Below are 27,043 nucleotides of genomic sequence, written 5' to 3' on the forward strand. Positions count from 1 at the left end.
ACAAGAACGATTCAAACTGGAATGGAAACTTCGTGTCTCGTGCGTACAGTACACGCAGACTTCCCTTCTCTTGAGACGAAAAATGGCAAAAAGCAGCGTGGACAGCATACCGATAGACGAGAATGTTCAATGCTGCTTTCGTGGAAATTTTGGGCGATTTTTGTTGGGAATTATTTAACGACATTTTTTTAACTTGCATTGACAGAAATCTTTTTCAATTTTAATATTTTTTACTTTAATATAATTCTACTTTTTGATCTAATAGTGCTTTAAAGAACAAGTTGTTGAGGTATAGAAATTTGTTAATATAGAATTATTTGCATGGATCAAGTACTCTCAACAAATTTTTAGCTTTTGATCGCTTACTTTTATCGAGTGGGAAATTGGAGGAAATTGTATTGTAGTAAAATGTGTCGACATTTTAATTACCATACTATAAACCTGTCAGACGTAGGAAAGTGGCAGACTCACTTTTGTAATTATAAATAATATTAATTTTCTTAAGTGTGGAGTTAAGTAGAAAAAGTTTTTAATCGTGTTTATTGAAACGAAAAATGTAGTTTAGAATTATTAAGACACTTGATCGAAGATAGTCTTATTCAAATGAAAATAATTATGCAAAATCGAGTAAAGAATTCTGTCAAATGAATCACAGCTGTCTAAATATCTAAAAAAAAATTTTTTCATCAAGTTTAAAGAATATTATACCTTTCCAATTTATAAATTCTCGATTTTTGATAACACAGTAGCCATATAAAAATGGCATCAGCTATCAAAAACAATTTTGCAATGATTTTCTATCTTCAGTAATCAAACAGTCGTGTTAATTCCAACGATAAAAAGCTTATGCCAACCTGTCGCTTTAATTAATTTTCATGTTAATGTATCAATTAAATATAGTTATTAAAATTGAATAATGTCATCGACATATATTCCGTCCAAGTCGATTATCGATTATCCCATGTTCTGCCAATTCAGCAGGTTGCTTCAATCGAATGAGAAATGTGCCCCGAAATGTTAGCTTTATTCAATTTCGTATCGATATTGACTAATCGCTATCATTAGAATCAGATAAAACATGCTTTACTCATTGGATCTCAGCGCAGCGAGGTATTTGGACAGAATGCAAAGAGTTTAATCGGTGAAACCGCGGATCTGGGGGATTAAACGAGTTGCCAATTTCAATTAGGAGCGCGATTACAAAGAAACTGCCTTCCCCCTCGACGAAGAAAACCTATTCCAACCACGGTTCATTTAATTTCCAATCAGATTTTTAACGCTCGCTTTCCCACCAGGAATATTCTAGCTCCCCTGATACCAAAGACTTGAGACATTTCTTTTTTCGTCCTTAAAGGGTATTATGAATGGAATTTTTCCTCGTGGAAACTTTACTTTGATACTATTCAACTATTAATTGAAAAGTATAGCAATTGGTGAGACTGTTTTCGATGGTAGCTGAGACTATAAATGGTAATATTTGATGGTGATAATTATCATAAAGGAAATCAGCTCTCTGATGGTGCGTTTAAACTAAGCATACGAATGCTCCATTATTCCACACTTTAGCAAAATTCAAGTGACACGAGCATTCTTCCATTGTCGATTTTATTCATTCATAATAATTGAATTTTTCTGAATATTGGAGAAGAACGAACACTCGTTCAAGTTTAAAGTTCAAACGCGCCATTAGGGTGGGTCTACACTACATATAGAAATATAAAGCATTTTAGAAAACACAAAACAGATGTTACACATCTGTCTCTTCTCTATTTTCAAAAAAATTATACATCTTTATTGTATAACATATATCTTAACACAGATACTTTAGCAACTTTGAATTTATACTGCACATACACACCGATGAAAAAGAACCATCACACCATCTTAAAATCAGATATCTTAAATAAAATGAATTTTCGTAAGTATTTATAATCATCAAAATAGCTAATCAATTACTCAGCTAAAAATGTCCTCGATTGATTCATTACTTACGAACGATACAGAATGTTATAACGAAGACAGGTTCACTAACAAGCATCGAACACGACAGAGGGGTGGTGAAGCAAAAAAGAGGGAAAAGGCGTGAAAAGTAAGACGGCTTCCGTCAAAAGTTTCAGAGTCGAAATCAATCTTCGAGGGGGTGGGAGTCGATGTTTGCCAGACAATTGCGAGCGACTTAAACTTTAAGCCTCCGCCGACTGAAAGCAATTCCCAGAGAAAGGTGGCTGGGGATAGCTCGTGGAAGAATGAGCGATCCTTATCCTCGGCGGCGGCTTGCTTGAATTTTGCATGACATCCTGGAAATGAGCATTTCGACACCGCGAAACCGGATGAACTATGAGGGTAATGTAATATTCGGGGATGTGCGAGGCAGCTTGTTACGAGAGACTGGGAATTTCTGGGATGTTCGAAATAGAGGTGGGACGTTGCTGTAGACGTGTGTCTATTTTTCGCCAACTCTGTATTTAGTGAATAGTTAAAGCCGACAGGATGAAACGTGGGACCAGGGTCTATAAAATACAATCGCGTGGTAGGATTCGAGGAATAAAATCGGAGGATATGTATTATCCAACTATGACTGTTTATGGAAATCTAAAATTTTAGAAATGTATCTAATTCTGTAAGTATTGTAGTGTGTATTTTAGATTGGATACTTTTGTGTAATACGTCCATTCTGTATTTCTAGAAATTTTCAGATATTCTGATACTCAACTTTTCAAATATGTGAATATTTCAATTTTTTAAATATTCCAATATTTAAAGTATTAAGATTTTCTGATAATCAAGTATAAGCATTTTCTAATATTCTGATTTTCTAATTTTGAAATCTTCATGATCTTTTTATTTGCCTTAAATACTGAATTATAATTAAAGTATAATAAAGTATCTAATTAGGCGACCTTAGGTGTTAGGTTTGAATTAGATTTCCTTATTACTAATTATTATTTCTTATTTTTATTTCAAATAGAATTTTCTAATGACTATGAAATTCTCTAGTCCCTTGTAATTCATCACAAAAAGACAGTTATCTACCTAAAGTGAACTCTGCTCCACTCGAGAATTAGTAGAATAAACGTTGAATTTCGAACGTGAGCAAGAATGATGATCTAACATAATAGTAGAAAATTATTTGGAAAATTCTAGTATTTTTTTTTCAAGATAGAACACTTTGTAAAATAAAAGAGATCGAAAGCCTTAAAATGCAGAGATAGGATATTGAACACGGAGAATAGTAGAGAAATGAGTGTAGAAGCGTCTGACAATGGAGAACCTGAACTAGATCTTTGTCAGTGCTTCATTAGCCACTGGTGTTTGCTAAAAAAAACGTAGCACTTTTTGGCCAAATCTTCTCCACTTTTGCAAAAGCAAGAGCAAATATGTCTACTGGGATTATGTGGTTCGCTTAATCGTTTAGGTTTCGATTCTTGAATTTTATCACTACTGCTTTTACTGAGCTGCTTTCTTCTACTAAGCCTGATGTATTGGTTCTTGAGGTTTATTCTTTATCTTGGGTAGCTTTTATAAAATTTATGGAATTTGTAATGTTTAATTCAAAGGGTTTGAAAGCAACAAGTTAATGAATTTTAAAGGGAGTGTAAAAGAAAGTTTTGTTGAATATTCAGGTGTTTATTGATTACAGTAGAAAGTCTTGGATAAATCAGACTTGGATACTTTTAAAATATTATTTTAAAATATTATTTTATTTTAAATATTATTTTAATCGTATCTAATCTAATTTGAAATAACTTGTTTTATTTGACTGATATCTCATCTTTTACATACAGTTGCCTTATTTTAGTTCAAGTAACAATTTTGAGATAATCGTTTTGTTAGTCGAAATAATTAAATATTCTAGATTCAACAAGAAAAAGGAAATCTGATATAAATGATGTTTCTTATTTGATATTTCTGCTATTCGAATAAATCAATATTTTCCATATCTTCAATTAATAAGTGTTACTTCAAATAGTAATTTATTTTGATCAATATTCTAATTTTCTGATTTTCTAAATTTTGTTAGACTATCATTAAGTCACAATCTGCTTTGAATTCCATTGTACTCTTGTCGTTAATACTCTGAATAGTGAATATAACAAAGAAACAAAGGGTCCCACTCCCTCTCAAGCAACTTAGAGCTTATTAGAACTGCTGCAAACGAATCTACCTCAACAACCACCACTACCAATAATCCTCTATTCATCCTCATCCACAGAAGAATCACCGTGAATAGACCTTGTACAATACACCCTTCGTGACCTAGCTCATTAATACACTAAATAATTGAAGAACAATAGAAATCCAAAAAGCACGTTTGAATACATTTGATGTCGAGGTGTAATCCTATACATTTTACATTTCTGGATCCCAGAGCCAAAGGATATTAAGTCCAGTTATTCTCTACCTGATTTAACTCTCGAATGGCTGATCTTCGATCATGACGTAAGAGGTCGACCCTGAATCTTTTTGGATGCATACTAGTATATATTTTAAAAATAGTTTCTCTGCCAAAATTATATATTATTATACATCTAAAGGATAGTTAGATAGTAACACGAATACAAGATACAGAAAAAATTATTCTCTATTCATCATCTGCACAGTGTATACACTAAACACTCAGATTAAATCTGATCCAGGGTTACATTAATACGCTTTGGCTTTGAAATCCACATATAATTTTGAAATCACTCGAAAATGGCTAATTTTAGACTTCTACTATTCTTTCTCTCACGAATTCAACTAACACTATGAATAATCAAAAATATAGACAGGTACCTAAACAAGGACCCATTAAACCAAGTCCTCCTGTACCCAAAGAGTCATCACACCGACCAATCAAGGCTATGATCACAATGTATGCGTTTTCTGACGAGCTAATCTTCTGCCAAATATCAGTGAACTTGTCTCCCTCATACAATAAACAGTTCAGACACATTCGTCACATGAATTCGTCAGAATTCAGCTCACGCTGGCCAATATCAGCCCCGCCCCCTTCAGCAGCCCCCAGCACCCCAACACAGCAATAACCATGCGTCCCAAGTGTATTCATATAAAACTCGCTCAGGATCCTTCGCTCGCGACCAGGCTTCATGGAACGAGATTCAATAAAGCCGAATTGGCCCATGGTAGTCATCTCTGCCCAACGTCCGAGATCGATGGTTTGCATCTCGGTCGGGAGAGCTCGTTATCCTCCACTCGCGGCAGAAAGGAAGCTGGTCTCGAAGCAGGTCCAGTGTCCTCCGTGTACGCCGAGCGATATTTGTTTGAGCGCGAGTCACCGACGCTGACTTATGGGATTATGCTCGGCTGTAGCTGGGAAGCCATTGACCCCGCCTGGTCGTCATCCCTCGAAAGGATACCGTCGATTCCGACTGCATTCTCCCAGTCGAACGTCGATCCTGCCGAGAATAAAGAAGCTCCGCGGGTTCAATAAGCGGCACGCTCTAGAATTCAATCGGCATCGTCCGCCCAATATTTCATATTTCCCCGATATTAGCGGCACGAAACTCGACTGGGTAGTTCCTCAGCGAAGGGTTAGGTACTGGGCTGGCCAATAACTGGGATATATCGGTCGATGATTAGGGAAGAGAGAGAGAGAGAGAAATGGCTCGGGATTGCAAATGCATGGGAGAGTTTGTTGTGTCAGGGAAAGCGTCTTGGGTATTGGAACGGTGGAGGGTGCATTGGAATTTGGCGGATGATAGAGGAAATGAAGTGGTGGATTGAGGGTTCTGGGAGGGAAGTTGAGGAGGTAGTTTTTTGTGAGTTAATGGTTGAGGTATTAACTCGTTATTGGATTGATGGTTTGTTCAGAGTAACTTGGGATTATTTCTGATGGAGAATTAACGCTGTAATTGGTACTTTTGATCAATTAGGATTGGTATTACCTTGTTATTGGGTCGGTGGTGTGGTCGATGTATTTTGGGATTATTTCTAATGGAGGATTAACTGTAGAATTATCAAACCTGCTAAAATTACTGGTATAATTATTCCTTATATACATTTTATCCTTTGCAAATTTTTGTTCTCAGTTAATGCTGAATAATATAAAAGAAATGGATGAATAAACGATGTTTCTGTAAATTACATAGCTTTTCAGACATTTGTAATTGTAGTATATCGTTAAAAATAGACACAGATTAACCATGGTAATTTTGGTGTTAACTTCGAAATTTAGTTGTACTTTGATCAATTAGAATTAGAAATTTGTTCGAAAATATTAGAGTATTTATTCAATATTGGCTGCTGTTGCACTGAATACATTCGTGGATTATGTTTGTACGTGAGTTTAAAAATTAATGTTGAAATTGATAACGTTAAGTAATTAAGGTAGGAAATACTGTGGATATGTTACAAACTATTTCTCATTATTAGGTGTTTTCTTTAGTCTAAAATGTTTCAAATTCACATTCAATTTTAGTAAAAAATTTTAGTTTGAATTTTCGATTTACTCAGTATCACTTAGTTAAAAGTTGGAATATTTGAAACTTCAGTATTTAGAATATTTGAATATTTGAATATTTGAATATTTGAATATTTGAATATTTGAATATTTGAATATTTGAATATTTGAATATTTGAATATTTGAATATTTGAATATTTGAATATTTGAATATTTGAATATTTGAATATTTGAATATTTGAATATTTGAATATTTGAATATTTGAATATTTGAATATTTGAATATTTGAACCTAATTATAAACCATCCCCTTAACAAAGTTTAACCATAACAACTGCCCCTTATACATACCATACCCTCTATTTATCGAATAAAATACTCCACGATCCTCAAAGCCCAATAAAACCTCTTAATCCACCTCCGCCCAGAAAGAGTGTTTAATTCCCCAACAGTAAAACAGTAATGGAGTGCATTCAGATCGTACCGTCAAAGGAGCAAAGGGCGATTAACGCTAGGTCCGTGCTTCTGATATCCCTCGCGAAGAATCGGATCAGCCAAAGGAGGAATAGAGCTCGTCGTGAGCGATTAATATAGGATCAAAATCAAAAAAGGAGCTTTACCCATCCGTCGAGGCAAATCCCCTGATAATACCGAAAAGATGGACGATTGAGGGTGGAAGGGAGGGGGTGCTTGATGCGACTGATTCGAAGGATGAAAGACTGTCGGAGCCTAGGGTCGCGAGGCGACGGGAGGAATTCGGAATGGCGCAAACATTGGGCTAAAGGCACAGCCTGAATATGAAATCGCGATGAACAAACTTTAATATCCAAATGTAGATCACGAATGGAGAACGATGGTATTGGCGAACAACGAGGGGAAGATAAGGAACTAATCGGAATACCTTTTGCTTCTCGCTTGAATGGTGTCTTCAGCTTCGTTCGTGTCAGTCTTGGCTCGCGGAGACGCTTATACTGTATGATATCGGTAGAATGGCTGATGTCGGTGACACAGATACGTGGGAATGAATAAAAAATGAGAAATTCAATTTCTTTGGAATTGTTTTCATTGTGGAGGAAATTGGGTTTGGAAATTCTATGCTGTAGTATCAAGCTTTTTATCAAGCGTTACACAGTGTATGCTATTATAATCATTTCATGGTTCAGAAAATGATAAAGCAGTCTTTGTGTTTTATTAGCTGTGCATATAATCCATTTTGAGGAGAGTTTATTCATTTATAACATTTGCAGCTTACAAGGTCGTTAAAAATTGCTTAAAATATTTATTTATGTATTTTAGATAATTATAATGCATTACGTTCTATAGAGAGTCTGACGAAGGAACTTATTCTACTGCCGCAGACAGTAGATACTTGCTCACAGTAGAATAAGTCGACGCTGTGTCAGACACTTTTCATGCGCGAACTAATATCTCTAAATTTCATTCTAATTAATTATAGAACGATCAAAATAAGTACAAATACAATCTATATTTGTATTATTCGTATTTATTTATATAAATATTAATATTTTAATTCGTATTTATTTATATAAATACGAATAAATTTCAGTCAATCGAAATGAAAGATATCTAAAAATGTTTTGAACGTTTTAAGAGAATACTGAACAAATTATGAGGTACATAAAACTCAAGGAGTCAATGAATGCAATTATTGGGAAAAATAAAAATGACAGATCGTGTAATCGATAAAGGTGTACGTACGAGATTATATTGAGAAGTATTCGAACACAGGTGCCTCATCAAAGCATTCGACATTAACGATATTAGATGCTGGACGTAACATGAATTATGGAGAAAGATTTATACTGTTCCCTCCTCTGAACAACTCTAGTCGCTCGAAATATCGGCGTGTAGTACACGTTACACATTATAGTCGCCAATTATTCAACCTGGGGTTCTGATATCAGATAAATTTATCTTGGATATTGGGCAATTTGCTCACTTTGAATAGGCGCTATGCTTGCATGGTGCAATGCTTATATTGCACTATTCCAGCATACATTTAGTCTGACCTTTATTATTAAAGAGCATTTCTCAAATTTTAATCACAGGAAGCCTACATACCTAGCTAAATCTGCATTACATTTAGTATCAAACAGTACCAGTTTCACCACGAAATCAAATTTACTTTAATGCTCAAATATTCTAACGTCAAAACATTCTAATTTCAATACAAATCCCAACGTCGATTTAAATTCAATCTAATATTGAAACCAGTCTAACTACAATACTGAAACATTCGAATATCAAATACACTAATTTTTGTATCACCACAGTTTCTACTTCGACCTCGAATACCCACTTGCTTACGAACACTGTTTTCCTCGAGAAAATAAAACACCATTACCATCTGTTTAGTCAGCAATCTAGTCAGTAATGTTTTAAATAGACACCTGAAGCTCAAATTACTTCGAGTCTACAACTCTATTTAATCATTCTAAACAAATCAGATACATCAGGTGTATCCTCTTTATTTTTTCCTCGATTAAGCCTCATTCGAACCTTCTCAAAATTTAGCCTTTCGAAAATTAATAACCTCTGAAATCTCTGAAAGCAGCGATAGGGTCAGTAACAAAGTCCTCAGAAAAGAACTCAGTTACGCAGGTATCGATTAAAACCGAAACGTCCCTCCGAGATGGAGGAGCATCCGAGGACGAACAGTCTGACAGGAAAACGAGGATAGCAGGAAAACAGGTGGCACGTGAGGTGAATTATTCAGAGCTAACCGAGCGAGGAGCAGAGTCGAGCCACTGCTATTTGTATCAGCGTTCGACGAATATTTAGCAATGGAATTATTCGGGATCATGATCTCGCGTTTCGATCAGCGTGTCACGTTCGCCTGACCCGGAAACTGAGGCTCGATTGAAATCGCAGTCGAAATCAATGGTCTCGGAACGAATTCCCGCGGTGTGGCGCGTCATAGACTGTGATCAGTTGCACGCAGTCAAGAGAATACAAAGTCTCGTCTGTTGGCTAGTTTCGACCCTGATAGGAATTTCCTGTGATTTTATCTCACAAAGACATAACTTTTACTAAGTTATCTCACAAAGTTTCGCTCGATGCATTTCACATATTTCAATAACCTGAAAGTGTTCAGATTCTTCTGCACCTTAGTGTACTTGCTACTCACAGCAAAACCTAAACTGATGAACCTGGAAACTACTGTGCAAAATAACCACAGTAAACAAAATAGATGGACGCTTTAATTTAAACCTGTAGAACTCGTCGATAGTCGTCAAACAAACTATCTCTGTGTACATACACGCGTGGAACAAATCGGGGGTGCAGGAACGCAGGAGCTGCGACTGCTCGCGCCCTCCTGTGTCACTGCATCATTAATTAATCGTATTCATTGCGCCGCACGCCGCTGGGGATTCGAGGTACGGTGTCGAAACCGAAGTCCATGTGTTCGACCATGGCAAGCTGGGACAGCTGCCACCCGCAACCGCGGAACCGTGTTCGAATATTCGGAGAATTAATCTCGCCACTGACTGTTCGGATATATCTGGAACTGGAATGCAAAATGACGTAGGTCTGGTTTTAATTTACCCACGAGTCGCACCCTTGAACTGTAAGAAGTGCTAGTCAGTCAGTCGCGAGTTAGATTCAGGCAACTGTCACAGAAAATATCTTTGAAGTAAAAGTAGTAGTAAATAAGAAGTAGAAACTTCTAATTTCCATATTTGTAATAATATTACACTATATTTTTCGTAAGTCAAGATAGAAAAAGACGCTTTTATTACCTAGATAGAAAACATAGACTTAATTTATTATTAGTGAGCTCCTAAAGCATGGTTAAAAATTTCTGTTCGCAATGGTAGATAAGGTTTAGTGAAATTCTTTAAAATTATTCTGGCGAAATCCAAAACCCCAAACCATAAGAAACTTCGAAAAAGAGAATTGAACTTCCTCAAGGCCTGCGCTGGATTACCCCCTCAAAAGGGGCTGTTTACCCTTCGAGTTTACCATCACGCAAATTCTCCAAAAGGTGTGCGCTTTAATCAGAATGCATTCTTTGACGCGGCCTGTTCGACGCTCCGAGAGACTTCGAAGATGATTTACGCGCAAAAAACGTGAATCTTCTCTGTGCGTCCGCCACCCTTTGTGCCCCGACTAACGAGCGAAAATTCATGTGAACTCCGCGCCCTCCTCCAGTCAGCCTCTATACCGAAAAGATCCTGTGACAGCATGAAAGCGGAAGACAGAGCGTCGCTCAGGGACAGGGTGGAAAAACTGACGCGAGACTAAAGTGGAGGAAGACTGTAACGCTCCAAAAAGCGAGTAGGAGTCGACTGTCTGCCTTTTTTCGGCTTTTAAACACCTCTGCGTTCGTAGAGGAGCTTAAAAAGGACGTGTGAATTAACAAGTTCGCGAAAAACAGAGAGAACGGCTCCTGGATCCGCTGCGCTTCTTCTGTGGCAGATTTCTGTGATTTAAAGGTAGTCTGGTGAAATAATACAATCATTTATCTGAGCAGTTCATTAGCTGCGATAAACAGTTTCAAAGGATCAGTTTGGATTCTACTGTTTAGTTTAATTAAAACCTTGGCTGCCGCGTCAAGTACACGTGTATTATTAGTATTAATTTACGTGGGTATTAATGGGAGTAACAAGAGAAATTTGAAAGCGAGAGGGATAAAGTAATTAAATATGGATATATGTAAAATGTGATTTTCCAGGGTTTTAAAGGATTTTCAGCGTTCAATATTTGTATTTGCTCCATAAATATTCAAGAATTATATCTCGTCAACAACTGAAGAGTGGAAATAAAAAAAGGCAGTAAGTGCCACTTAAAACAAATTGTTTTTTTCCATAAAAAGGATATTTATGTTAGTAAACTGTTCTTCTTGAAATTTTAATTTTGGCAATTAAAATAGCAGTCGATCACTTCAATAAATAATAAGATAACGTTGACTTTCTCAAACTTTCTCAAATTAATCACACAATAAGTTTAGATACCTGTCTCATTATATCATACAATAAATAAATAAATAAGTACTTCAAAAACAGTATTTATTGAAATGATCAACTACTGACTCCTGAGACGTAGTTGACTCCATACTATATGCACCTACTAACTTCTTCTTTGTCAGTAAATATTATTAATATAAATTGCAACGTGAATGAATTACTTAAAAAGAGTCCCTTCTTTTTCTTCAGTTTAAACCTATCTTTTCATTTAAAAAATCGACATCTCTCACTAAGTAATCCACTACTGGATCAACTACCTTACAACCTTCTTCATTTCCACTCTTCAATTATGAAACCAAAGAACTTATCAAGCTCCTTTTAACATCGACAAACCACAACATATTTTAACACCACTAAGATCCCAAACACCAAAATACGAAACAATCGCTCAGACTTACAACCCTTATAAAATTTAGAAAAATCTTATGCTGCATCGATCACCTTCCTCAAATTAGAAAAATTGAATATTGCAAAGTAGTCGATCCCACGGAAATTCGAGAGACTCAGCTTTGATGTGCCACAACATAATATAATAAACCACAACATATTTTAGCACCACTAAGATCCCAAACACCAAAATACGAAACAATCGCTCAGACTTACAACCCTTATAAAATTTAAAAAAATCTTATGCTGCATCAATCACCTTCCTCAAATTAGAAAAATTGAATATTGCAAAGTAGTCGATCCCACGGAAATTCGAGAGACTCAGCTTTGATGTGCCACAACATAATATAATAAACCACAACATATTTTAGCACCACTAAGATCCCAAACACCAAAATACGAAACAATCGCTCAGACTTACAACCCTTATAAAATTTTAAAAAATCTTATGCTGCATCCATCACCTTCCTCAAATTAGAAAAATTGAATATTGCAAAGTAGTCGATCCCACGGAAATTCGAGAGACTCAGCTTTGATGTGCCACTTGTGGAACGATTCGATTACCGACCCAGAAACTGACGCCATAAATTATTCGAAGAATCGTGCGCCGAGTTTGACGACCGTTTCCCTTCGGTCGCTAGATTATAAACAAGGTTTTCCATACGAGGGACTTTTATTGGCCACGTTAGGTCTGAGCTCGCGAGACGCTGAGACTTCGACGGCTGCAGAGGGTCGAAAAGCGGACGCTGGGAGGGGTTGAGGAAGTTGTAACCAGTAAGTTGAGCGAAGTGCCTTTCAGCGATTAAGAAGAAACTTTCGCGATTTACAGTGGATTTCGCAGGCGGCCGCAGACCTCGGCGATCCAATCGAAGATTTACGACTGGAATCGCCATTTGAACTTTATATCTTCCATCGGGCAACTTCGAAATTGGCGGGGCTTACACGAGTATCGGAGGGAGGGGATCGACGCTGGTTTCCTTTACATTTAATTACGAGCGATGCTTGGGATTTTGATCGGTTTAGGTGTTAGGAAAGTAATTAGTGGTGATATTTTAGACTGTGTTTTATTTTAATGATTAAATTCTTATTTTTCTTTGATTTTTCGTCGTTAATCAAATTCCTCCCTTTTCGTGGCACGTTTTTATCGTATTTCATCTACTCTATTCGTTCAAGTAAATTCAATTATGAATATTCGATTAAGTTATGATATTCTATATCGATTCTAACTGAATACATTTACATATTTGGGATCAGTTAATTGGTAATATTCAGGCTAAACAAATTTCGCGTTAAAGCTGCACTAACAGTGCAACTGATTATCTCACACTGCAGGATCTCGTGGAGACAGTACCAAAATTGGATTCCCTCGTCCAATAACCATTTCAAGAAAACCTGCCTTAAAAGGTAATCCAAAAGGCAGCAGATCTTGATAAGAACTTTCATAGTATTTTGAATGCCTCAAATTAAAATAGCCAGTTTTAATCTTTCTCTCTTACCTTCTTTACTTATTTTAGTTCTCAAATTTACCTTTCTAAAATATTGACATTCATTTATGAAGCACCTTCTAGGGTACTTGTCCATATTGTTGTGCCTTCGAATTGAAATAATTATTAAAACAGATTTTCTGTACATAAAATGTAGAATTATTTAACATTAACATATAAAATTAAGAAAAAGTATTATACTTTAAATACAAACTCTTTTTCTACAAATAATTCAATCCAAAGGCACAGAAACATGTACAAGAACCCTGCATCACAATTTTCCATTAACTTTGCCAAAATTCCTTACAATCCCTGCAATATCAATTCCCTCCACACTAATTCCACCCAGCAGCAAGTATTCCAATTGACACAGCTCCCTGTCGTAGTATTAAATAGCAACTATCATCTCGTAGTCACGAACGACACAGTCGAAAGTTAAACTCAATTACGAGGGAGGCATTATGTTCAACGCAGATAGGAGTTAGCTGAAAGCTTCCGCGCAGCTCGGAATACCCAGCGATAAATATCCAAAAATGGCCAGCCCTAATACCAGGACTCTCGCGGGTCTGATCGTTTCGCTTCGCCTCTGCTGTTCCCCAAGGTTCGACGCCTCGACCGCGGGAAATTAGGGCGCGCCGTTTCCGGTTTCGCCAGGAGGCTCGATTTTTCGCTCGGCGATGCGTCCTCGGCAAAATGGCGCTCACGACCGCGTGAATATCGCACAGAATCGCGCGGGGCGCAGGGAAAAAAAAAAGGCAGATTAAAAATTCAGTGACGATGCTGTCCACTTTACACGCGCCGCCAGCAATTATGCGTACGCGAAATTTAAATGCCTCGTTGCAGCGCGCAATCGTCGCTGGCAGGAACGAGTGAATTTGACGGAGCACTTAAATTGAATGCAACGCTCTGCCTTGGTAATAACTGTCAGCGACATTTTGGGAGAGACTGGGAGGAACGATGGGCGCAGTTTTGCGACGAGTAGCGTTTTCAGCTTTCTCAATATTTAGTTTTTTGGGGAAGTGGTTTGCTTTTATTTGGAATTGCTTCTGTTGGGAATTTTATTAGTTTTCGACGGATTTTTCAAATGATATTGGATTTATCGGATGAGACGCATTTACTCTTTTTTAGTAAAAATATTGTTTTTTGCTTCCAAATATTTGTTGTGGAAAAATTCGTTCGTGAGGTAATGAAACGGAATACCTATATAGTTTATTTTAAATATTTATTTTGATATAATTCTGTTGTAGAGGAATTGAGTTAAATATAGTATTTATTGTTATAGTAATTAAGAGGATTGAAGAGATGCAATGTTTGTGCAGTTGAATGAGCGCAAGTAGTTTGATTACTACTGCCATCTGTAGTCCGCAGAGAGAGCAGAAGGAAGTCTTTCGTGTTTCGTTGCAAACGTAGTAATCTGTAAGGTAGTGCATTTCTGAAGAATGTACTAATTGATATTCTACATTAATTTAGTAACCAGTGATAGCCAAAATTAAAATTTCAAACAATTCTATCTAGATAAAATATTGTAATACAAATTTGAAATAATTATCACACATAAGAGGACTGAGAATCAGTAGTATAAGTAAAGCGATGATAATTCTACATGAAAAATAAGTTGGAAACTTAAAATACAAATGTTTGAAATCACCCTTTACTTTGTAGAAAACTGAGGTTAAATATTAATCAAATTTAGAAGATCGAATATATGAAAGAGATACAATTAGGAATGCCTGAGTCTTACTCGAGTCTGACCACTGTCTCTATCTACTGTGAAGTAGAAACTGTCCTTTCGTTCAATGTGAGGTACAGAGAAATATAATACAAAAATCACAATTAGGTAACTAAAATAAATTATATAATTAATTACATCAAACTCAACTAAAACTCAACATGAGTTTTCAATGAATTAAAAACAATTTTTTATGCAAAAAATACAACAGATTTTATTCCACATCTTTGACTTATTTTTTCGAGTAGAAGCACCATTTTTCCATTTATACTACTGGCTCTGAGACACACTGTATAGTTAATTAGAATACATAAAAAGCTAAGCCTTATTTTAGTTAAAAATTTCTTTTATTGAATAATCGATTAAATTTTATCATTCGACTAGTATTCTACTTTCTTATTCCATAACTGAACATAAGAAAATTTGTTATTCTATTGCGAGAAAAAGATACAAAAGAATTCCAGATACTTTCGACAAACTTTATAACCCTACAGCAGTTTATTTATTCAACACCAAAGTTTCTCAAAATTTAGGCCAACACGTACGTATGTAGGTTTCTTTTATACTTTGTTTCCAATGTTCAGAGCAATATTTCTCGATACTCTACAGACTCCTACCTCCTTGAATCTTACGTTTCTCTGTATTTCTTCATTCCTCTGGGACAGTTAAAAAATATTTCCCATTCTTTTCTTCTTCGAATCTCGTCTTCGCTTTCTAGACTCTACTCACGTTCAATTTCCTGTGTAGTTAACAATACACGACACACAATAGACAGTAGGTAATAGACACTAGTGTAAAGAATTTCATCGACACAATTATCCCTTACTTAGAATTTATAATAACTCAACTTCTTGTCTTTGTTATAACTCACTTAAGTTTTCGACTTATTTTTCATGTAGAATTATCATCGCTTTACTTATACTACTGATTCTCAGACAATCTATGTGGGATAAGTATTTCAAATTTGTGTTACAGTTTTTATCTGAATAGAATTATTTTAGCTATCACTGGTTACTAAATTAATGTAGAATATCAATCATAGATAATTTATAAAGTCTAATAAACAGAAAAAATTTGAATTTCCTATTACTCTATTATAATATATTATAATACACGCATTTGATAATATTGTTCGATATCTTTCAAGAAGTTCATAACTCCAGAGCAGGAATCTGCTTTTTGTAGCATACTTGCAAAGTTTCATATGTTATATTGCGTTCTTTTGTCATTGCATTTGAGGCGCTGCACTAAAAAATGTCCTATAATAATTTTCGTCTTGCACATATCGCAGATTTTTGGACTTGACTTTGTAATCAAAAAAGAGTGCATTAAATTTTTGTGTCCTATTCTTAATCCAGTAAGCGTTACTCGATCTTTTCGGTTCATCGAGAATGCTACACTAACGAGGACACTGTGAAGGATCACTCTATACCAAATTATTGATCATTGATTTATACAAGATTACCTCAGATGAGTTTGATCGAATCAGATCTGTCTCCCCATTAATTCGGCTACTCAGCGCTTCACCACACTTCACCCTTCACATTTCGGGCAAACAGGTCTGCACGTCACACCAGAACCACGCAAGCTCACTTGTTACCGAACTATGTACATATCGCACATATTTGTTGGCGAAACCATCGCTCCAAGTATCTTCATCGCGAGCTTCGCTAGCTGACGCTGGCACCCCCGAAAACATGAACCAGAGGAAACGAGTTTATCGCGGTATACGGAAGAATGCTTTATCGCATTATTCAAATACCATGCTCGCGTTCATGCGCGCGTATCAAATATCCGCGCGGCCTCTGTGTTTCCTTGCGCTCGGCAACGCTTCTTCGCAGGAAGTTCCACCACCCACCCCTTATATCGCGCTTCGATAGAAGACACCCCGTCGACTCGAACCCCTCGTCGAGTCTAACCATCTACCGTATCCCCAGGACACTTCTTATATTTCTGCACATACTTGCTGTATTCCTGGCTCGTTGTTCGTATTCCCCTTTGGTTACTCGACCCGTAAATCGCTAGTGGTGGCGAGATAGCGTTCTTATCAGAAACTGTGACACTTGGTCCTCGTTTTTATCGCGATGGAATTTTTAGGGACGCCTGGCCTGACACTTTCGTGAGCAGTTTTTGGGGGTTGATCGTTGTTATTATGGGGTAGAAATGGTCTCGATGGGGGTTGAAATAATGTGTGATTTTAGTATGATTTTTAGTGTGTTATTTTTTATCTGCAAGTAAGAAGTAGGTACAGAATAGTGATGATTAGATTATGGATTCTTGTGCATTTATGAATATTCGAAATATATGGACAGTTGCAGAATATGTTTAATATTGAACCATGTAGAAGATACGAGAAATAGAGTGAAAATTATAGTATTTGAAAGATGAAGGAAATTTTTATTTAGGTCCTACTTTTTTAAATGTATTTATGAAAATATGAAATTGTATAAAAAATGGCATAATTAGCATAGTAGCATAATTTATAAAATATACATAGTGTTCGACGATAAGTGTCAGAAATTTTCAGTGGTGATTCTGCATGCTAAGGTAAGATGAAAGTGGAGATAGACGAAATTGTATTTGGGGTTTCATTTACGAGTTATTTATTGTCGAGAAACTCGCCAAAGTGCGTCTGAAATGTGTCTGACTCGGGACTTATTCTACTAATTTCACTGTGTCTAGCCAGACTAATGTGCGCTGGCACTGTCGACAGTAGAATGAGTCCCTAGTCAGACACACTTCAGTCGAATCGACAATAAACGTTTTTATAACAATTAATAACTCTGAAGTGAATACACAACCGCAATCTTTTTTATCATTCTTCATTTTTATGTTACTTTGACGTTTAAAATCATTCCTTAAAATGTCTGACACTTGTCAAGTACCATTAACCTACTGTTTAGTATAACTTCGTACATCATAAAGACCATTTAATAACCAGCAATCGTATTTGTCACAATTTCAAACCAACAATACACTAAAATACAGAATTCCCAAAACCAAAAACAATCAAAAAATCGCCCCCCAAAATACCACTAAAAAAATGTACCGATTAAACTCCCAAAAGGCTAGGTAAAAAATCTATCAATCAGCGTTAGCCTAACACAAAAAGTTCCATCTACGACCCGCATAGGTTCCATTAATCAAACAACCCAGGGAAACCCTTGAATCGATGAAAAACGGTTCTCCTTCGTTTCGCCAGTCGCCCACCGACATCTGGAAAAACGCATCCGGATCCACGCGAGGAATGATAATAAACGAGGGCAACGTAGTTGCGTATTGCTTGTTCTGGCACTTGTTCGAACAACTGGAGATTGGATCGACACGCTTCGCTCAGCGTGAAATGCAAACGCGAGGATATAAAACAGCGACACGATATGGCGTTCCCCTGCTGACGAGCAAAAAAAAAGGAAACCTGACCGAGAGAAAAGAAGAATTACGGGCTTTCGTTGAGTTCTTGCAGTAAAAGCGTTCGCAGCAGCCAAAAATTCAGTCGCGCCGCGAATTTTCACGACCGAATTCCTTGCGGGGAAAGCAACGAGAGAAACGTACGATGCTTTGTTGTTTCGCGTAGAACGAGTGTCTTTGATTTCCTTTCGACGACTGTTGACGAATTTACGTTAATTGGGAGGCAGTCCTTGGAAACGAAAAAGGGGTCTGAGTTAAGATAGAGATTAATGAGGAGAGCTGTGATCTATAAGGATGCACACTTTTTAATGAGTATTTGTAAGGTTGAAAAATTTGTCGAGTTGAATACATCAGCACCCTTTTTTGGAGATAGGACTTAATGAACTTTTACAAGATATTAGTAATTAAAGCGCCTCGTTGTCTGTGGGTGTTAGTGTCTTGGATGGTTTGAGGATTTGAAGCTTAGAAAATTTAAAGCACTGTAGGTTTAAAATTTTTTAAATTTGAAAGTTTGATAATTTGAATATTTAAATATTGAAAAATTTTAATTTGTGGAGAAATTTTAAGATTGAATTTTTAGACTAATTTTCAATTTGAAAGTTTAAAAATTCGAATATTTGAATATTTGGGTTAATTGTCTTAAACACTACCGTGTTTTTTGCCGTTTCTGGTTTCTTTTTGCAGTTCTCTTATTTTGTTCTCATACTTAAATCCTAGAGCTACATTTTTTTGAAATGTTTAGGATTTCCTATTTTGCTGTACTTGTCGGAAATATTACCACATTTTGCATAATGATTTGAATTTTAAACAAAAACAGCTCGTCTAACTTAATAAGATTATCTACTTCATCTAATTCATCGTACTTTCTTCTTTAATCAGACTATTAAAAATCCTTCCTACTACGATTCATAGTAGCATAAAATAAATATTAGTCATAATTATGTAAGTAAGAGTATCATCCATATGCAAGGTGAAATGGTAGACAAAGCGTAAAGTCGTTCGGTGAAATTCCTATTTAAAATTTAAAATTTTTGAAGTTCCATAACTCTCGCTTGAAATCCCAGAAGTACGTCGTAGTCGAGTTCCACGAGTCGTCATTTTACGCGTAAAACGATTTATAACCGTCGTTTGCTTTCGAAGATAAATATTCGAATATGTTTCCCCTAGCTTTCCCCTTAGTCTTTCATAAATGTTTCATTCGTTCAGAGTGATCGACGCAATAAATCATATAAACGTCGATCCACCTAAGATTACAAAATCTTAGGGCTCATTCTGAATAATAATACTACAGCAATTAATATAAAATAATCATTGATTTGTTTGCTCCTTGTTTAGCACTTTCTCTACTTATTAATTAGGAAGAATTATTCATTGATACAAAAATACTTGTGCCATTAAAAGTATGCAGCCTTAGAAACCATTAATGCTGATGTGCATTAAATTACTTCATAGAAGAATTTACAATTTGCATCGTCGCTTAATGAAACATCCTTCCCAACAAACATTTAACAAGAACCACGAAGTTGAAGCTACGTGCTCCATTCACGAAGTAATGTTTCATTCATTAGCGAAAGGTGAAGCGAAGAATGGTTGCGCAAGAAGCTCACTGTTCTTCCTTCATTACCATAAAACTACCATTTACGAGCTAACTGGATCGAGAATTTGATAATGTTGGGGGACCATTTTGGTTTTGCCGTCTCAGTCGGGACATTACTAGCGACCAGCCGGTACAGGGTACAGATTGTTGAAAGAAGTTTTACGGGACCAGTTGGCACAATGAACATGCAATTTGCAGTAATTTTTCGCATTCAGAACCGTTTCGTAGAACTATTCTAACAGTAACGAGAGGAATAAAGAGAGGAAGAATACAAGGACCGTTAGTCACGTGGACCTCAATGACCACGCGAAATTGATCTTGAAATTGGTCGTTAGACGAGTCTTCTTACCGAATCGCAAAAATTACGCAATTCATATTTAACTTCCTTGTAATCCTTGAGTTTCTTTCGAATTTTCTTCTCTTTCTAACGAATCTCTAATTTCTGGAGAAGTATGAGGATATTCTCACTATTTAATAGAGATATACAATCTCAATTTACTGAAATTACTAACTGTATATCTACAAATTTATTCTTAACAAAGTCAAATATCTGTCAAAAACAAAACTCTAATAGAAAAATTGAGGGGTTCATAACGAAAGCAACCCTTCTCAAACTTTAAGATTTTCTTGTACAAAAATTCCTATCTAGTCATCAGAAACGAAACTCACAACACAGTAGAACCCCTATTATCAAACACATAATATACTTCAATATTTCACCTAAAAAAATTGTCATTCGTTAAAAAAAACTAAAAAATACTAGAATATTCCTTTCATCTCTTAAAGAAGACTTCCCTATTGGAGTTTCGATTTTCATGTACACTTACTTCTACTAAAACCGAATTTTTTTCTACGTCTAATGGAAGACCAGTATTAAAATATTAACGCAACATTCGAGTATTGACCCCAATTAACTAATATCTATCTACAGCCATCTTCTCGCGACATCTCTCCCCACCCATTCAATCGCTATCGCTCGAAAATCTCCGAGCAATAACCCTTCCAAGTGCCACAGCGATGGAAACACCTGCCTCGAATACTAAAGGTACCGTTTGGCCAGCGGCCGCCTGTTGCAACGCTCGAAATCGTCGTCCCCGACGAAACGGCACCAAACGGAGGAACACGTTGCGCGATGGTGGCCAGCTGAGCGTGTTCTTCCGGTTCACGCGCCGCGAAGACACGCGACAAACTCTGCGACTCCTCAGTGACTGCTCGGTCCTCAGTCATGAATAATGCCTCGCATCCGGCGACTGTTCGAGATGCCACCAGAACGCGTCCAAACACACTGATGCACCGCGATTTCTCGATTTTACGACAGTCGTTGGAAACCGTCGTTGCGAAATTTCGACAGGAGAAAGACCTGAGCAGCGGTGCATCCTTGATTGTCGTGAGATACACAGTGGCCAGTTTGATGGAGAACGTGGGGTTTCGGCGATTGGGGAAATAGTGGGGGTTGGGATGTGAAATTCGAGTGTCGAGTGCTGTGAGAGGTGGCTGCAATTGATGGTAAAGTGGAGTAAATTGGTGGGCATTCTTCAAGAGGAATATTTGTGAATGTTCTTTTTAGGGTTTGGAGTTGGGGCGTGGATGGTACGTTGGAAACGTGGGTATTTGAAGTTTTGGTATTGTGTAGGGTGCTTTTATGAATTGGGAAGGAATATTGAAAGTGTATTGATTTTGAAATAGTTTTTTTGGGGTTGTGGAAGACTTGTCTCAGGTTTTTCTGAGGTTGAAGAATTTTTTAGCTGAGTTGAGTTATTTACACCCTTTTGGAAGCTTTAATGTCTAGGCTAGGCTGAATTGAGAGAGTTATTAAGCTCCTTTTGAAACTTTAGAATCTTGGCTAGATTCGTCCAAGCTTCTCGTGCGATTATTTTGCAAATATAGAGATCTAGACTACAAATTTTAACGCAGTGGTTTTGTTAATTTTATCAGGGAAAAATTCCTTGAATTTTCTAATACCATTCTCGGTCTAATTATTAATTAAGGATCAGCTAACAGCATAACTGAATTTTCCTTCTTAGAAGAATACCTCATTATCGATAACGACAAAAATTAACTCGTTATGCTTCGTTTATATCTACCAGAGTTAAATGAACTTCATTATCGCGAGAATATAAAAAATGATAATGCGTAAAAAATAAATTGTAGCGTTTTCCGTGGTTGGCTGAAAATATTTCCTGATGGCAAAATATCTGGTGGATAAAAGCTGTCGTTCCTGTATTCAGAATAAATAAATAACACGCCATGTCACATATACGTGACAAACGATTTGATGAACTGACGACAGGTATGAACAATAGTTTGCATATAGGAAATATGCGGAATTATACTCGAAAACACGTATATAATATTTTATTGTTGAAATATTCACATCTAGGAACTTGTATTTTTCTACAAAATTATATTATCTATATTTTTCGAATTTTAATACATTCATCTCTGAAAAGAGTAATCATATTTTCCACAGGTTTCCTACTCATGAATACTTCACGAGATAGTTTGAAAAATTGTCTTTACTAAAGGAAATGTTCAAAGGCTTTTCCATCACATTCCAAACATTTTGTACAATACTTTCTAATTGTTTTCATTACTTGATTCAATTATACAATTATGTAAGAAGTGTTTGTGGGAAGTGCTAGGTAAACACACGCGTTTGAACATCTTTAATAAAAAAACTGTTGAAGTATTCATTTTTCCAGGACGTCTATTTTATGTCTGAATGTCTTACGACATAATTTGGTCGTCTTAAAAACCTCCAACAGTGTACGTCTTAAAGACTTGCAAAATTTACATCCATAAGACATCTTAAACTCACGCTACATAGACCTCTTAAAGACTTACACTTTTGGACGTCTTAAAGACGTCTATTTTTTATCTCAGCATCTTACAAATATAATATGAATATCTTTAAGATGTCTCATGAATGTCTTTTAACACGTCCTAAAGACATATTGACTTGCAACAGCGGGTGTCTCACAGACGTCATTTGGACATTTTTAGGACTTTAATAGATGTCTTTAAGACGTTTTTAAAGTGTCTCTGTGCTGTTTGGGAAAGCCCCAAAAGTCTCGCCATTGGTCCCTTTCGCCCAGTCTCGAAAACATTTCCTGCCTGCACGTACATTCGCCTATGTAAATAAGCCTGAAGATGATAGCAATCTTTACAACGAACTGTCTGCGGAATTAGAGAGCTCCGTGGCCGGGGCAAGAAAGTGATTAAGGGAAACACCATCCCCACCCAGCCGTCTCCGCGTTCCTCCCCGGTAATTACAGTTATCTGCGTTTCGGCTACGTATTACGGTTATTGTTGCCATTACTAATCAAATTAATGCGCCTCGTACGCTCGTAGCCGCGGCTGCTTAACAAAATTATGCAACGATAAAGCGCGTTCGACCAAGGATTTCGCACGAACAGGCCCGAAATAACGGGGCAACGTGCCCGTTTCAACGCAGCATCATCGCCATCGTCATTTTCGTGTGTAATAGATCGTTACGCGCTGGCCAGCCCAGGTAATTAACGACCGCTAATTAGGAATTCTTCATCGCGTCTGCGATTGTTCTGTCGACTGTTGCTAGTTACGATAAACACGTTGTATCTTTTTTATGGTTCTACTTTATTCTTATTGTTGCTTCTTTTTATAGTAAGGCGATTCTGCTTGGCGATTTTATAATAGGGAAGAGGAGGAAATTAGAATTATACAAAAGAGGGAGAAATTAGAATTATACAAAAGAGGGAGAAATTAGAATTATACAAGCTATAGCTGTGGTGTTAATTATGTTGCACATATGTTGTGTTAGTGGATAGTGTTAGATCGAAGAATTTAGAAGAAAAGGAAAGAATCGTTTTTCTAGCTAAGAGAAGGGGTAGTTTCATCCCTTCTTTTGTAATTAGATAAGACATAGGCGTAACATAAATCGTAATTGGGCATTATTATAGCATTGAATTTAGGAAAGGCAGGAAAATCGTTTCTCTCGAAGAGAAGGGGTAAGTTCATCCCTTTCCTTAAAATGATACAAGAAATAGTCATATGTATTTATTCCAAATTATGATGTAGGTATTGTTACAGCTTCAAAAATGGAAGAGAAAACAAATCACAGAACCTTGGGAAAGCTAATGATTTATTTATTTATCTGACAATAATTATTTGCCTATAAATTTGTCAATTTACGCAACTTAAGAGAACCTCTAAGACTAGGGATTAATGACAAGGGATTCTGAAGCTGAATCGTTGCTAAAAAACTCCTCCCAAATTCGTACTCTTTCCTCTAAATACACATCATCCCTTAAACGTGGGGTGATCAAAAATTCGCCAATTTCCTCCCCCAAAATCAATATTCGAAGCAACTTCCTCCTCCCCATGAAAGTGAACACACCCCCAGACCATGTGGGAAAAAACTGGGTCATACGAAAACCTTAAAAAAAGAAGAAAAAAGAACCTCCATCTCCATTAACAGAATTTATCATCACGATAGAAGCGTGTCTCAATCATAAAACTCCTTCGGTCGTGCCAGAAGCTGTATTATCACGCAGCGCAGGGACCAGAAGTTTCCTAAGGGTTCGAAAGAAAAGTTGCTGGTGTACTTCAATCGTCAGCTTCCATCGAAGGCTCGCGAACAACCGATACGCGAAACTCTTCCCCCTCGTCCTTTTCCTCTTCCTCGCGCCTCTCCTGCTTTCTTCTTCTCTCGTCACAGCGTGCAGGGCACGAAACACGTCCGTTAGCTGGCAGCGCGTCGTTCCGCCTCGTTTCCTCCTCGCGTTTTCACGGCATCGCAGACGCGTGTCAACGAGCCTCGATACGTGTGCCATTTTCCATCTCTGCTTTCCCGCGACACCCTCCGCGAGGAATTCGCCGCCACCCAACTGCCCAAGAGTGATGAGACGCTTCGACAGATATGAGAAATGCCGAACGTTCGCCCCTTTTACGTTAGCGTTATTATTGGCTGCTGTGGTGACAAAGGTTCGCGATTTCGTGAATAATGATGGGGGATACGATGAGGGTGAGGATGGGGGTAAGAAACGTGAGAATTGTCAAACTGGATGCAGCATTTTTATAGTCCTGAGGAGACTTTAAGAATTTTGAGGATGAAGGAAATGAGAGTTTGAAGAAGCTTTTTTTGGACTGTAATCTTGATGTTTTGGTTTTGATGACAGTTTTGTGGCTGGCTTGAAATTTTTCAAGAATTTGGGAACAGTGATTTAAGCCTAGCAGTATATTTTAGGTAATTATTTTGAGTATTTTTACAGGAGTGTTATCTAGAAATAATTCTTTCTAATACGTAGTATTGATATTGATAGATAAATAAATAATGGTAATGATGTATATTTGTTCCCAATCTGGATGTTTAGCTTCGACTAGCTTTCAAAGTGAGAGTATTTTCTCTCGCAGAAACATTCACCCAATGAAAATGGAAATTATGGCATTGGAAAGCTTATGTTTACTAACATATCGCATCTCCACGAGAAAACTGTCATCTGTGAGAAGCATAAAATTCTAGAAAGAATTGAACTATAAAATTCTTAACAGCACTGAACATATAAAACTCTTAATAAAACAGAGCAGACGCAATATCTTAAATATGGTGTTGGCAGGAATTAACTAGCAAGCTTCTTTGATATTAGAGAAACATTATTAAGACAGTATTATATTCACACAAAAGATTACAAAACGAGCCTCAGTTTGCAATTCGAAACTAAAAACCTTACAATTAGTTCATCAAATAGAAACACTGACGATGGCGAAACAAGACAACATCAGTCTTAATTCCGCGCGAATGCAACTGCATTTTCACGAGGTGCATACGTCTCGAAACAGCATGGAACTGCGTTTATCATTGATCGTGTGTAATTCATACTCGCGAACTGGTGTTCCGCAATTTCGTGAAACTTCCAACGACTATCAGCCACGTCGGCAAGGCTGGCGAACTTACGACCAGACTTACACGTCGCGCGAAACCTCGTAAAGTGTCTTTAGCCTCGGAACTCATAATTATTTTAACTCATACCGAGCCAGTTTTTCACTGTGTAGGTCATTACCGTTTTTTCTCCATGTTTTCATGAAACTTGCTCTAACAGTATGCCCACGTACGTAAGTTTTCTTGAACTCACCACATCTTGCTAAGTAATGAAATTATATAAATTGAAATTTGTGGTTTTATGAGCAATCATGGGGGCTTAATGACCATTAAGTGATCATTAAGTAACTTGGACGTTTGTAGGTAAAATCTGAATTCAATGCTTATGTAAAATATGGGAATTTTTACATTTTTTTAAACACTATGTTCGTTTAGAGCTGCTCCATAAAAAAATAAAAATAGATATTTTAATATGATAGGAGATGTGCAGAGTGTTTAACAAGTGATAAGTTCCCATTTTCAGAAGTGAAACTAAACTTGGATCGGGATCACTCTCAATTATTACAAGCCAATACATTTTAATAGCTCCATCGATGTCCTACAAAAATATCTTACACACAAATATTTAAAATGAAGAACGTATTAAAACTAAAATTATGAAAGTGAAAAATTGGCACAATCGAAAGTCGATTCTTAAAATTGGAAATTAATTGCAGAATGCAGCATTAAAATTCTAAAATTCCTCTACCTTAAACAATTTATATGCCACGGTGAATCATCCTGAAACTAAGGCAAAAGTGAAGTAACATTACTTAGCAAAGTGCTGATGAATCTCATAAAAGTCAGTCGATTAGTTCATTAAAGTTCTTACTACAATGGACACAAGAAGGAAGAATAGTGATTAAAAGAAGCCCAGGTACCACGAGATAATTAATCGTCGCTATAGAAACTTCGATTCGAGTATCACGGATGTGAAACATGTGAACGTGTACGTGCGCGATCGATGATTATCTTAGAGACCCGCGAGTGCCTGAAAAATGGTATACACGGGGGATTTGATCGCCATTATGGAGGAACGTGACTTCGACAGGGACACCATCGATACGGACTCTCTCGAGTTCGAGGTAATGAAACGTAACTGCTTCTTCCTGGAAATCAAATACCGCAATGACATTACGACGAAAACAAA

The 27,043-nt window shown here is 36.8% G+C and overlaps 1 protein-coding gene across 1 annotated transcript in view; it reads left to right on the forward strand.

Annotated features, from left to right (window-relative positions):
• Positions 1 to 27,043, forward strand: part of Phlpp (PH domain leucine-rich repeat protein phosphatase) — a 96,286-nt gene that overhangs the window by 50,648 nt on the left and 18,595 nt on the right. The gene's annotated exons all lie outside the window — the stretch shown is intronic.

Source organism: Calliopsis andreniformis, chromosome 4, assembly GCF_051401765.1.
Source record: "Calliopsis andreniformis isolate RMS-2024a chromosome 4, iyCalAndr_principal, whole genome shotgun sequence".
In the NCBI taxonomy this organism is placed as follows: domain Eukaryota; kingdom Metazoa; phylum Arthropoda; class Insecta; order Hymenoptera; family Andrenidae; genus Calliopsis; species Calliopsis andreniformis.